The sequence below is a fragment of the Silene latifolia genome, chromosome Y, assembly GCF_048544455.1.
Source record: "Silene latifolia isolate original U9 population chromosome Y, ASM4854445v1, whole genome shotgun sequence".
NCBI lineage: Eukaryota > Viridiplantae > Streptophyta > Magnoliopsida > Caryophyllales > Caryophyllaceae > Silene > Silene latifolia.
The window spans coordinates 19,290,353-19,304,738 of NC_133538.1; the positions used below are offsets into that span (position 1 = coordinate 19,290,353).

The following is a 14,386-nucleotide window of genomic DNA, read 5'->3' on the forward strand; positions in this document are numbered from 1 at the left end:
GAACAACCATTTGATTGTGAGTCTTATGGTATGTGTGCATGTATTATGTTTTTCTTTTGTAGAAAAGAAACACAATAGTGAGGTGATTGACCATATACATACAGATGCTTAAGGCCGATAGTTGGTTATATATATATATATATATATATATATATATATATATATATATATATATATAGACTTCGTTACTTTTACCGTAATGTTAAGTAGATATGAAAACCTCATATCTATTTAATCCCTACTCTTTAAAAAGAGAGAACTTGGTGGTACTGTAGCTATGAATAGTACCACCCAAGTTCTCCCTCTACCGTTGGATCTCCCCTTTACATCTCAATCCTCCATTTTTCATTCATTTTCAGCCACATTCTTACCTCTTCTTTCAATCGTTCTATTCCCCTCATTCTGATCAATCTCTTCCTTTTCACAACTTAGTACAATACCTCGGCAAAACCTAACATCTCACAGGTAGTTACTCCTAATCCCATTTTTTTATTCATTGTTGTTTATTCTTTCTCGTTTTCATAGTTTCATTCAGGGATTAAGATCTCTAAATTAGGTCTTAGATTGAAGTTTAGTTGTTGTACTGTTGTTGCCGTCTGTGGCTTTCTAGTATTTATTATTGTGATTATTATTGGTTGTGTTATTATTATTATAATTATTATAATTATTTAGTTTTTGCCTCGTACTCTATCGGTGGTCATCTTAGCATGTTATCCGTTTAGGTACCGGTAGAGTCTGCAGCCTAAACGTCGGCTTACCTGTGGTGTCTTCGAACCCCTTACCGCCTTCCTAAATTGTTTGTGTGTGTTCTCCTTTATTTTGAATATTTATTACCTTGTTTTCAACTTCCTCGATTTGCATTTACAGTTGTTTAACGTTGCAGATCCGGCCCTACTGGGGATCACTTGTTCTATCTTGGCAACGCATTTAGGATTGACAATCGTGTCAGCTATACCAAGGCATGAGGTACCGATTCCGTTGGCCTGCTTTTTACTACATTTTTTTCTCGGTAAATACTATTCTGTTTTAATTGATCCACTGACGGCTATTGTCTTCTGATGTTGTATCCTGTGTATGCGTGGTGCCAAGGCATGGAATTTTTTTGGTCGGGAAACTGGGAAAGTAATTATGGTCCTGAACATTGCAGCTTCCAGCGCAGGCATAAAGGTTTTTCCTTCTACTCGGTCATTGCCTTAATCTGTTTATGTACGTTTAGTTACTTTTTTTTTTATCTTATGGAAGTGTCTTCAGGCTGCTGGTTGACCGTCTTAATTTGATTACTTATGTTTTTCCTTAGTCCCATTGTTTATTATTTTGAATTCAGCTTCCTCGGTTTGAATTTACAGGTGCTGAACATTGCAGTTTCGGCGCCGTTTTGATCTCGGCAACGCTTTAAGGTTGACAATCGCACCAGCGGTTCCAAAGCACAGGTCCTTATTTGATTGCCCTCATTTCTGCTTTTTATTTTTTTTGTGATTATTGATTGGTTTGCTATTTCCATTGTCGTTTTCTTCTTTTGTTGTGGCGATATCTTGTGAATATGTGCTGAATTTCCCGGAATCTTTTTTTTTTTGTTTCTGTTTTTATCTCGCCTTTCTCGGGTTAACTTTTACGATGCTAATGTAACACCCCCTCATACCAAGGTGCCTTACCAGGACCACCCTACCATGAAAGTGCGTTACCATCTCGGTTTCCCGAGGTTAGTATATACCAAAGCGTCTGAATTGAGCATCATTATTAAAGTAATGTAAAATGCAAAGTTTACAATATCCAAAACCGAATACTGTCTAATGAAATACAACCTCAAAGTCTTAACAATAAAAGAAAACTCGCTAAGACTCAGACGGTGATGCTATGACTCGTGGTGGCAAATCTCCCAAGATAATTCCCAAGCTCTCACTAGCAAAACCTGTCAAGCCTGCTCACCATCCCCGAATGGATCACCGCAGATTCCACAAACAACAACGGGGTCAGTATTATGCAACAAACAAGACAAACAAATGCAATACTCGTCTGATCATCATCAACTCCCAATCACCCAAGCTCACATAGTAACCGACTACACACTAAAGTGTGTAGCCCCCCGATTACCCATCGCAACAGTAATCCTCGCCGCCGCGTGGTGACCGCAGCCGATCCCACCTAGTCCAGCTCCTCAATGAGCGACAACGATCCTGTCCCTTAATGTGCACATCCCCTCCCGTGGCGGGTTCCACGGAGGGCGAACTAGGGTGTGAAGCCACTCCCCAAGTGACTCCACCACAATCACAATCACATGACATTACTGTCATCTCAATCCCCTCACACCAACACTATCACAACAATCTCCATACTACGATGATCAACAGACAACGATAATTACAACAACATGTCATGTAAAGCACAAGAACGAGTAGGAAACCCTACCTTAGCAATCACAAAGAGATGCAACACGGACAATCAAAAAGGCTCCTCTACGAAGTCTTCTCCTATACAATGATCATACAACACAATTACACTTTGTACAATTCCCAACATCCCCTTCCCATATAAATGTACATAACCCAAACAACAGATGCAATAATTACAAAGATAGAACTTACCAACAGTGCAACAAGAACTTATACGCAAGAATCACCGCAATTATCCACACAAAGATGCTACGAAATGCTCAATGGAAGGATTAGGGAATGATTTGGGTATGATTAGGGTAACGTAGAAATGATAATGTTGTGAAAAATGATATTAGAAACTGACGCGGAAATATAAAATACCCTAATCACTCCTTAATCAAACCGTCGAAATATAACTTCCCAAACCGGACACTCGGTCGAGTAAGTGCATACTCGGCCGAGTGTCCAATACTCGGTCGAGTATTCACTATACTCGGCCGAGTATTCCTCGGCAGAACCAAAATAACACGCACTCAGAGCACTACTCGGCCGAGTAGGCTCTACTCGGTCGAGTAGGCTCCAAAGAAAATCCGTAGTGTTACAATCTTTCCCCTTAAAAAGAACTTCGTCTCGAAGTTCACACTCTACTACAAGCAAGCACAACACCACGACACAAGACTCTAACAATCACATGCGACAACTCAAAGGAACTATACAAGCATCACAACAAGTTACCCCAAACGCATCTCCCGACTCGAACCAAACAAAGCAAAAGAAACAACAAAACACCATCGCGACCATCTCCTACCCCCCTAAAAAGACAACGGTTACGTCCCCGTAACCAAACATACCTGATAAAAAAGGTTAGGAAAACGGTCTCGCATAGCTTCCTCGGGTTCCCATGTGGCTTCCTCCACATTATGATTAGACCAAAGGACCTTGAGTAAGACCGTCTCACCATTCCGGGTCTTACGAACCTTGCGATCAAGAATCTCGTTAGGAATCTCGGCATAGGACAAGGATTCATCAAGTTCGATGTTCTCCATCTCGAGGATGTGCGACGGATCACTCACATATTTCCGAAGTTGAGACACATGAAAAACATTGTGCACTCTATCCAAAGTTGGTGGTAAAGCTAACTCAGTAGGCTACCTCGCCAACACGGTCCAGAATTTCATAAGGACTTATAAACTTTTGGCTTAGCTTACCCTTTTTCCCAAACCTCATAACACCTCGCATAGGTGACACTTTCAAAAGCACCTTGTCACCTACCGCGAACTCAATGTCCTCATGGTGTAAGTCGGCGTAGCTCTTCTGACGATCTTGAGCTTGCTCTCATCTTTTGGCGAATCAACTGGATTTGCTCAACCATATCTTGAACCAATTGTGGCCCTAAAACCACTGTCTCGGAACTATCATCCCAACAAACTGGACTTCGGCATTTCCGGCCATACAAAGCATCAAAAGGTGCCATCCCAATGCTTGTATGATAACTATTATTGTATGAAAACTCGATCAAATCAAGTCTGTGTCTTCCCAATCGCCTCCAAAGTCCATAACACATGCCCTTAGCATGTCTTCTAAGGTCTTGATGGTCCGTTAAATCGACCATCGGTTGCTTGGATGAAAAGTCGTACTCATCTTCAGCGTTGTACCCATCAACTCTTGCAGTTCTTGCCAAAACTTTGATATGAACCTCGCATCACGATCAGAAACAATATCTTTCGGAATACCATGTAACCGAACCACATGCTTTCTGTAACCTAATGCCAGCTGCATCTTAGACCAAGTATCCTTCATGGGGACGAAATGGGCTGATTTGGTTAATCGATCCACAATCACCCAAATCATGTTGTTACCTTATTGTGACCTAGGTAACCCCACAATAAAGTCCATGGAGATCGACTCCCACTTCCACTCGGGCACTGTCAGAGACTGAATCTTACCTTGAGGTCTCCTTTGTTCACCTTTGACCCTTTGGCAGGTCAAACATCTAGCCACAAACTCAGCTACATCTCTCTTTATGTTCGGCCACCAAAAAGTCTTCTTAAGGTCTCTGTAAAGCTTGTCACCACCCCGGGTGAACTGAATAAGGAGTGCAATGAGCCTCTGACAGGATCATTCTCCTTAACTCTGCATCGTCAGGAACACACCATCTCCCATCAAAACGAACACTCCCATCTGGATGTATAGAGAACCTGGAAGCTGCTCCACTCTCTACCTTTGACTTCCACTCCTGGATCTTAGGATCAAGCTCTTGCTTACTTTTGATGTTTTCATACAACTCTGGCTCGATCGTCAAATCCCCGATGGTATTCCCCTCCCGAATCATAAAGATCCCCAATCTAGACATCTCATCTCTCAACTTCAGCAAGGACATAGATGTACATAGCGAATGAACGCTCTTCCTACTCAAAGCATCTCAAACAACATTAGCTTTACCCTCGTGATAGATGATCTCCATATCATAATCTCCAATCAGCTCCATCCACCGCCTCTGTCGCATGTTAAGCTCCTTCTGAGTGTAGATATACTTTAGACTCTTATGATCAGAGAACACCTTAAAAGTTGCGCCATAAAGGTAGTGCCTCCAAATCTTAAGAGCGAACACAACTGCACCCAGCTCCAAATCATGAGTAGGGTAGTTCTCCTCATATTGCTTCAACTGCCTCGAAGCATAAGCTATCACTTTCCCTCCCTGCATCAAAACACAACCTAGACCGTTCTTTGAAGCGTCGGTATAGACCTCAAAGTTCTCACAACCCTCTGGCAAGGCTAGGATAGGAGCTGTGGTCAAGCGTTCTTTTAAGGTCTGAAACGCCGTTTCACAACTCTCATCCCAAACAAATCTGACTTCCTTCCTCATCAAGGATGTCATAGGCCGTGCTATGGTAGAGAAATCTTTCACAAACCTCTGGTAGTAGCCGTGAAGGCCTAAGAAACTCCGAATCTCAGGAACATTCTTCGGCGATTCCCACTTGGTAACGGCCTCAATCTTACTAGGATCCACAGATACTCCCTTCTTGGATATTACATGGCCTAGAAAAGCCACTTCCTCTAACCAGAACTCACACTTGGATAACTTGGCATAGAGCTGATTTTCTCTCAAAGTCTGCAAAACTATCCTCAAGTGCTCTTCGTGCTCTTCCTTAGTCTTGGAATAAACTAGGATATCGTCGATGAAAACAACCACAAACCTATCCAAAAACGGTGTGAAGATCCGATTCATCAAATCCATAAAAGCTGCTGGCGCATTGGTCAACCCAAAAGGCATCACTACATACTCGTAGTGACCATAACGAGATCGAACGCTGTTTTTTTAGGAATGTCCTCATCCGGTATCCTCGATTGATGATACCCCGACCTCGGATCAATCTTAGAGAACACACCAGCTCCACTTAGGCGATCGAATAAATCGTCAATCCTTGGCAACGGATACTTATTCTTCACTGTAACCCGATTGAGCTCTCTGTAATCAATGCACAATCTCATACTCCCATCTTTCTTCTTTACAAAAAGAACTGGAGCTCCCCACGGTGACACGCTAGGCCTGATATAACCCTTGTCTAACAACTCATGTATCCTTTCTTCAACTCACCAACTCTTTAGGTGTCATACGATAAGGTGCTTTAGATATAGGACCCGTTCCCGACTTAAGCTCCACGCTGAAATCGACATCCCTCTTGGGAGGCAAACTCGGTATTTCCTCGGAAAGACATCTTCAAATTCTTTCACCACGGAAATCTCGGAAGTTGTCGGCGGCTCTACTCGGTGATCTCTCACATGACAAAGAATTAAGGGACACTTCTTCCTTAAACATGACTTTAAAGTCATAACCGCTATAAACCTACACTTAGGCTTTACCACAAACCCTCTATAGGACACCTTAACACCCTTGGGACCCTTTAAAGACACTCTCTTTTGTCTACAATCTATCCTGGCGTCATACCTACCTAGCCAATCCATCCCGACAATCACCTCAAACCCATCCTTAGGAAACTCTAACAGGTTTCTTTGGTAAATCTACCCCTCCAATCACCATAGATATACCCTTATATAACTTGAGACACGACACGAGACTCCCAAGGTATGAACACATCATCTTTTACAACCTCAAATTGTCCCAAACCCATAGACACAAAAGATGACTTTTAGACACAAAAGAATGTGTAGCCCCTGAATCAAACAAAACAAAGGATGGTACATTATTAACAAGAAAGGTACCGGTAACTACATGAGCATCATCTTGTGCTTCCTGCTTATCCATCATGAAGAGCTTTCCACTATTCATCTGTCCTCCACCCCGAATCAAGCATTGGAGGTACTAGGCTTAGCTGCGAATCTGGGTGACATCATTATTCTCGGCGCCGGTAAGATCCACCACCACCGCGGTTGTAACCGCCCTGTTACCCCCTGTCCACCTCTGTTGCCCCATGAACCTCCCGGTCGGTTACTAGCAAAACTCGAGTCGGCCCCGAGAGAAATTTCCCGATCTAGCTCTGAACCATTGCTTGGGCTTGTAGCTCGTGCAGTCTCGCCTTTTGTGACCTATCCCACCACAGTTGAAGCACGTAAGGTTGGTGTTGTCACTTACGACCCGACCTCCATTCTTTCCCCAGCCACGAGAACCTTCAGAGAAACCAGCTCCACTAGAGAAAGCCTTGGCATGATTGAAATTCCCTTTCTTGTTGGTTGGTGATTGTTGTTCCCGCTATCACCTTCCTCTTTTCTCAGTGCAGATCCTCTCCTCAATCTCCCTTGAGAGATCCACCATTCTCTCGGCTTGACCCGCTCTCAGATACACTTCCTTGAGGTCAGTAGCAACCCCAGCCGGCATACGACTCACGATCTTAGCAGACAAACCCCTCTCAAATCGGAGAGCCAAACCTCTTTGCCCGAGCTGCAAATCTTCCACATAACGAGATAGCTCCATAAACCGATGATAGTAATCAATGACTGTCATCTCCTCAGACATAGTGAAAGATTCAAAGTCGGATCTCATCTTGTGTCGGATATGCTCCGACAAATCGCTTCTCTCTCATAGCACTCTTCAACCTAGACCACGGAATAGCCCCTTCCGCCTGGTAGTAAGTTCTAGCATCATCCTTGACGTTCTGCCACCAAACTGCAGCTTCTCCTCTTAGGTAGTACACTACCTGCTCAACAATCATGTCCTCAGGGCACTTAACCATTTCCATGAGAGCTTCAATCTCACGGTGCCACTTCTCGAGCAGCTTTGGTTCACCTACCTCGTCATATGTGGGAGGGTGGAAACGAGCAATGTTGATGCTAAGCTGGGTTGCATCCATCGTCTTCTCGTTTCCTTTTCCCACATTTTTGAGAGCTTCAAGGAGAGCCTCTTGTTGCTCAATCATGTGAGCAACCTCATCAAGAGACATCTCTGAAGCTTGGATCTGCGCGGGAGTTCTTTTGGGCGGCATTTTGAGCTGATAAGAAAGAAAGAAACGTAAACACATGCTCAAAATTTAACACCCTTCCGCCATAAGAACACTCGGCCGAGTATACATCATACTCGGTCGAGTAAAGATAACTCGGTCGAGTACCTTCCCAGATACTCGGTCGAGTACCTTCCCAGATACTCGGTCGAGTATCAACTCCAGAGACAAACGCCAAAACACCTAAAGAACACTCGGTCGAGTGCAACAACACTCGGCCGAGTGGACGCTACTCGGTCGAGTATACACTCATACTCGGTCGAGTTATCACAAACAGTAGCAATTGCTACTTCTTATCAAACAACACTCGGTCGAGTTTTGGCTACTCGGCCGAGTACTCCATACTCGGTCGAGTGCTTACCTTGCTCGACCGAGTTACGCTATAAAAAGATTTACAGATTACGATTCCCCTATCATGCTCACTATTCCCGCAGCAAATACTTAAGGATTTAAAACCATGTTATAATCACGTCAGCATGTAATGCATATATTAAAACTTTAACACCATATTGTAACCATATCAACATCCAATTTGCACATATGCTAAATCCAACGTTGAAATCACAACCCGTTTCATCTATTACTTCTCCCATCACAACAGTTAAGAACTTCATCACACATATATGCAACTATCGACTTTTACCAACATGTATCTTCACATACGTGCACATACAAAGCCTAGTCCTCATCACACTTTCCCCCATGTTACCGGCTCGAGTTAGTAAGGGCCAATGTGCGACTCCGGGACGTCTCCCGAGTCTTTGCGGTAGCTCCAAACAACTCTCCCCGGGTTCATTTTATTTAGACTCCCTAGGTTCATTAATTCATTTGTTTAGGTGCCGGAATAACCTGGCTCTGATACCACTTTGTAACACCCCCTCATACCAAGGTGCCTTACCAGGACCACCCTACCATGAAAGTGCGTTACCATCTCGGTTTCCCGAGGTTAGTATATACCAAAGCGTCTAAATTGAGCATCATTATTAAAGTAATGTAAAATGCAAAGTTTACAATATCCAAAACCGAATACTGTCTAATGAAATACAACCTCAAAGTCTTAACAATAAAAGAAAACTCGCTAAGACTCAGACGGTGATGCTATGACTCGTGGTGGCAAATCTCCCAAGATAATCCCCAAGCTCTCACTAGCAAAACCTGTCAAGCCTGCTCACCATCCCCGAATGGATCACCGCAGATTCCACAAACAACAACGGGGTCAGTATTATGCAACAAACAAGACAAACAAATGCAATACTCGTCTGATCATCATCAACTCCCAATCACCCAAGCTCACATAGTAACCGACTACACACTAAAGTGTGTAGCCCTGCCAGATTACCCATCGCAACAGGTAATCCTCGCCGCCAGTGGGTGACCGCAGCCGATCCCACCTAGTCCAGCTCCTCAACGAGCGACAACGATCCCTGTCTCTTAATGTGCACATCCCCTCCCGTGGCGGGTTCCACGGAGGGCGAACTAGGGTGTGAAGCCACTCCCGCAAGTGACTCCACCACAATCACCATCACATGACATTACTGTCATCTCAATCCCCTCACACCAACACTGTCACAACAATCTCCATACTACGATGATCAACAGACAACGATAATTACAACAACATGTCATGTAAAGCACAGTAAACTGAGTAGGGAAACCCTACCTTAGCAATCACAGCAGTATGCAACACGGACAATAAAAAAGGCTCCTCTACGAAGTCTTCTCCTATACAATGATCATACAACACAATTACACTTTGTACAATTCCCAACATCCCCTTCCCATATAAATGTACAGTAACCCAAACAGATGCAATAATTACAAAGATAGAACTTACCAACAGTGCAACAAGAACTTATACGCAAGAATCACCGCAATTATCCACACAAAGATGCTACGAAATGCTCAATGGAAGGATTAGGGAATGATTTGGGTATGATTAGGGTAACGTAGAAATGATAATGCTGTGAAAAATGATATTAGAAACTGACGCGGAAATATAAAATACCCTAATCACTCCTTAATCAAACCGTCGAAATATAACTTCGCCAAACCGGACACTCGGTCGAGTAAGTGCATACTCGGCCGAGTGTCCAATACTCGGTCGAGTATTCACTATACTCGGCCGAGTATTCCTCGGCAGAACCAAAATAACACGCACTCAGAGCACTACTCGGCCGAGTAGGCTCTACTCGGTCGAGTAGGCTCCAAAGAAAATCCGTAGTGTTACAGCTAAATATTGCATTTTGGGCGCAAACAGAGGGAACAATAGTTAGGCAGCGCTTTAAGGTTGTCAAAAGCATCGGCGACGCCAGAACAAGGGTACTGATTTCAGTTGCCTAATCTCTATTGCGGTCTTTCCATTGCCGCCTTTCTTCTTTTGCTGCGTCAGTCTCTTGTCTATATGCGGTCACGTGGCATGGGATTGCCGTTCTTGAGGACTTGGCGTGGAAATTAGGTGCTGCATTCCTCAGCATTATTTTTAATTTTTATGGTTCCTTCGTCTTACTTAGGACATGGTAGTATGGTACCCTATGATTTTACTTCTTCGTATTATTTTCAGGCTTGTGATCTAACACCTAACATGAGTTTTGTTTTCAGTGACACCAGGTAGGAGAATCTGTTTTTAGCGAGGTTACGGCTGCTTTTCGGTTGACTATTACAGCCATTTTCTTCAGAAATATCTACCGTGGTCTCTCCTGGAAACATGCTCAATAGGTACCCTCTTCCTCCGCTTTCTTAATCTATTCATTTTAATAGGTAGCCTGGTCTTTCTGTGTAGCTATCCTACTGTTTTGGGGAAATGGCGTGGAGACTTTGATTCAGTAGTATGGGGTTTGTAAAACCTTTACTGTTGGCTGAGACCGGGAGGCGCAAAGATACATATGTACCCTTATTGTTTCATTCCTTATACCATGGTCTCCCATTGACTCCTATCTCCCGGCTTATTCAACCCACCACCATTTAATAAAATCGTAGCAGCTCATCCTGTTATCTTCCCTCCTCTCCATTTACATTAATTATGTACTACTTAGTGCTTTTGTTTCTTTACTGTTACTCGGACCTTTAAGTAATGGTTTGAATTGTCTCGTGCTGATAAACTCTTACTTTGCCATAGTCAAAACTAGCGATAAATTGTCTTGTTGGTCGATTGATTACCTGGGGTTGGTGCAAATAACGTAAACTACTAGACTTGAGCTCCTTATTTTTTGAAATTTGATCAACTCCTTGCAAATAACGTAAATACCGTAAACTACAAGCCTTTCATTTTTAGCCCCTTTCTTCGTTTCATTATCCGCCTTTTCTCATTTTGTTTTCCAAGCTCCTCCTCTTTGTATACTGCAGTTTTAAAACTATAGCGAGTTAAGCAACGCATAGCAACATCATCCCACTTCACTCCAAGTTCCCAACTTTTTCCTTTTAAAATTGTACCCTTAATTTATTATTATATTTATATTGATTGAACTGGTTCTAGGGTTTGATTAAAGTGGGTATTTGCTTATTTTTCGTGGGTTTGTGTTTTTTTTTTCCAGGTTGTCTAAACCACATTAGTGTTTGCTTGCGATATTTTTTTAGAGTGATATTGGGGTTTTCTGTAATTTTGTGTTTAGTTGTCGTTTCTTTTTGCTTATATTTGGTTGTCATTTTTTTTAATACTCCCAGAGAGTTCTTTGGGTTCATATACACAAGTATAATTTGCTCTTTTCAATTTTTCATATCCTGGGTTCTTGCCGTACCAAAATTTCTGACTTTATAGGTGTATCGTGGTCATTGTTTTATAATTCTGAGTTTCTGACAGGCATATTTGAGTTTGGGGTGGTTTGGTGTGTATTTGAGTCGCATAACATATATTTTTAGTTCGTAGATCCCTGAAGATGAACATGTAACTTTGTGGTTCAGGTTGTATCTGCCAAACATTCTTATTCAGCCTTAGTCAGATACACTTATCCTTCTACACCTTCTGGAAGGTAATTAAGCCTCTTACACATAAAGAGGCTAACTATGAAATTTCAGTAAGCTGACTTTTCTGACGGAGTAAATTGGCGGACTTAACGGTCTAAATTTGTGAGAGAATTTGAGGACCTCCCCGCCCAGACGAATCATATTAGATGGTTAATTTTGTACGCGGAAATTGGGTTTGTCTCTTATTCCTAATTTCATATTCATTTACAAATCATTTGTGCATATATGCATAGGTTCCGATGGTGATGGTGAAGGAGGGCAAGGTTGATGGCAGTGTGAAGGCGTCACACGGCTAAGAAGGCAACAAAGTAGGGTAGTGTGATTGTTGAAGGAAGTGAGAAGGGTGCGAAATGATGAGGTAATATAGCTAACTCTGAACTCTCTGCAAGATATTAAATCTTTTTAGCCTACTTTTGCTTACATTATGTTTGTAGTTTGTGATAATCGGATTGATGCTTAGGATAATCCTTGGGGTATGGTAAGCCTTTATTAAATAGTTTTACTGGTTGGCATAATTGTCTCCATTAAATCCGGTTGCCGTATTTTAGCTATGATGACAACATATACAATGGTACAGGTATATATGACAGTAAGTAAGGCAACAATTGTTAGCAAATAGTTTGTGTTTGCCACATTTCGTTTACTTGTTTATAGCACATTGATTGCCCGTTTTCTATTGTATTATTTGAATTTGAAGGAACTACCTCATAAACGATTTTGCCCCTAGAAGGCCTGCATTAAAACATTTGTGACACAGACACTAATAATGACTTTGTTGTTCAGCTGACTTACATTATTTGGGTGGTTTAATGATGATAGATTTAGAGATGTAGTTAAAGAATCCATTAGGTCAGCATAAAGCATGTTTAGTCCTCATAAAGCATAAAGCATAAAGCATGCTTACTCCTCATGCTCTCCTGTAAGTTAGGCCAGCATAAAGCTTTGCTTTTTCGTTAGCTATAAGCTCAGGCTTTGAACTGGCATAAGAACCACAACTAGTTTTCTTTTGTTGGCAATTTCTGTGATCCGGGTTCTATTTAGGGTTATGGAGATGGGTTTATGGGAGTGAGTATAGATGTTGTTTTCATAGACGAAAAAGAGGCTTATCTTGGGCACTTTGAATTTTTGGGAGCCAAATTCGAAACTTCGATTATAGGTGTTGTGATCCATAGGCCGAATCATGTCACTTTACTGTCATTCCACGCCCTAACAGTTTCTACCCTTTATTCTTCTTGTTTCTCTTAATTTTTGGTGGGCAGCTAATTTGCTTTTTGGATGTGATTTGATTTATTCTATTTTGAATTCTTTATATACAATATTATTGCAAATAAACTAGCCTATTAGGACTTTTTCCTAACGTATAATACACTCCTATCTAACCTATAATGAAACTACAGTTCTTCTCATTACTTCTCCAACCGGCCTTAACTTTGAGTGGCTTTTCAACTCTTAACCAATATTGATGATGAATTTTTTTATCCATATAATGATATTCATTTAAAGTGCTCCTAATAATAGAAAACCTTCAGAATGATGGAGCCATGTCACAACAGATCACAACATCAGTTAAGATCTGTAGAGAAAAATCTACTCTGTATATCGAATGTTTGAAAGGTAGTAAAGTTGATGATGTAAATGTATGTATTAACTATGGCCTGGACGCTCTGGAATGATTAGGTTTACCTGATATTTGAGTTGTAGACGTCACTAGGTCGGAAATTTGACTCCTGAACTGTTGGATGCTCATCTTTCTGCTGTAATAAGTTTTATAAATTATATTGGGTCCCCTTTGCTTTGCTGAACTGTTGGGTCAGTGAGTGGTTTTGTTTTAAAATGGCTGCAAAGCAGTGTTTATTTGATGGAACATACTCACATTTGACTTTCGTGCTCCCAACAGATGAACAAAACCAACAGTTTTTAACTCGAAAAGGCCTTGACGATTGACAAGATACAACCTTCTATTCACTTTTAGGATACTTGCATCTTACGCTTTGTCCTATGTGGAACACGCCACACCGCTGCTCAAAGGTTTAGCTGTATTTGAACAAATCACGCTTCTAGGAGAAGTCAACGAGCCATATTGAATGCTTACTACTTCTTAACAGTTAGTCTCACTACCTCTTGCATAAGAGTTGGTGAATTCAATGCCCCTTCAACAATTAAGCTTTTTCAGCAACAACAATATTGTTATTTTTACCCAAAACACTATAGTAGTGTAACGTGATATTTGGTAGTTGTACCAATGAGGCGTCTAAGTGTCATACATATGCCCGAATGCATAGTATTTACGAGAATATACATTATGTATTAGAGACTATTCCTCGTGATCTATTTTGCGGCTGTTCTCTAATTATTTTGCATCAAACATCGTGTTTTCCGACATTTTTGCCAATTGTGCGATCACTACTATGCTAGGTCCATCGTTTCTAAATACGCGATGGGACACTTCCCTTTCTGTTTACATACTTCTAACTTGTTTCCGCTTAGCATTTTAACAATTTGGGGCACCGCGCCCGGTAGGGCGCGGAGCAACAACTAGTAAGACATAAAAGTGATTTTTGAAACGTGGAATATTTTCAAAATGAAGTAGTAAACCAA

General features: G+C 41.7%; 1 long non-coding RNA gene across 3 annotated transcripts; it reads left to right on the top strand.

Moving 5' to 3' along the window:
- Nucleotides 1-266: 266 nt before the first annotated feature.
- Nucleotides 267-14,119, top strand: LOC141634139 (uncharacterized). 3 transcript variants are annotated; one of them, XR_012538892.1, is made up of 7 exons: nt 267-465; nt 884-1,167; nt 1,347-1,430; nt 10,086-10,283; nt 10,427-10,543; nt 12,022-12,146; nt 13,686-14,119. It is a non-coding gene; the product is annotated as an uncharacterized LOC141634139 (long non-coding RNA). The 3 variants fall into 3 exon arrangements; XR_012538893.1 differs by having other exon boundaries at nt 268-465; nt 868-1,167; nt 10,086-10,147; XR_012538891.1 differs by having other exon boundaries at nt 270-465; nt 10,086-10,147.
- The last annotated feature ends 267 nt before the right edge of the window (nt 14,120-14,386 follow it).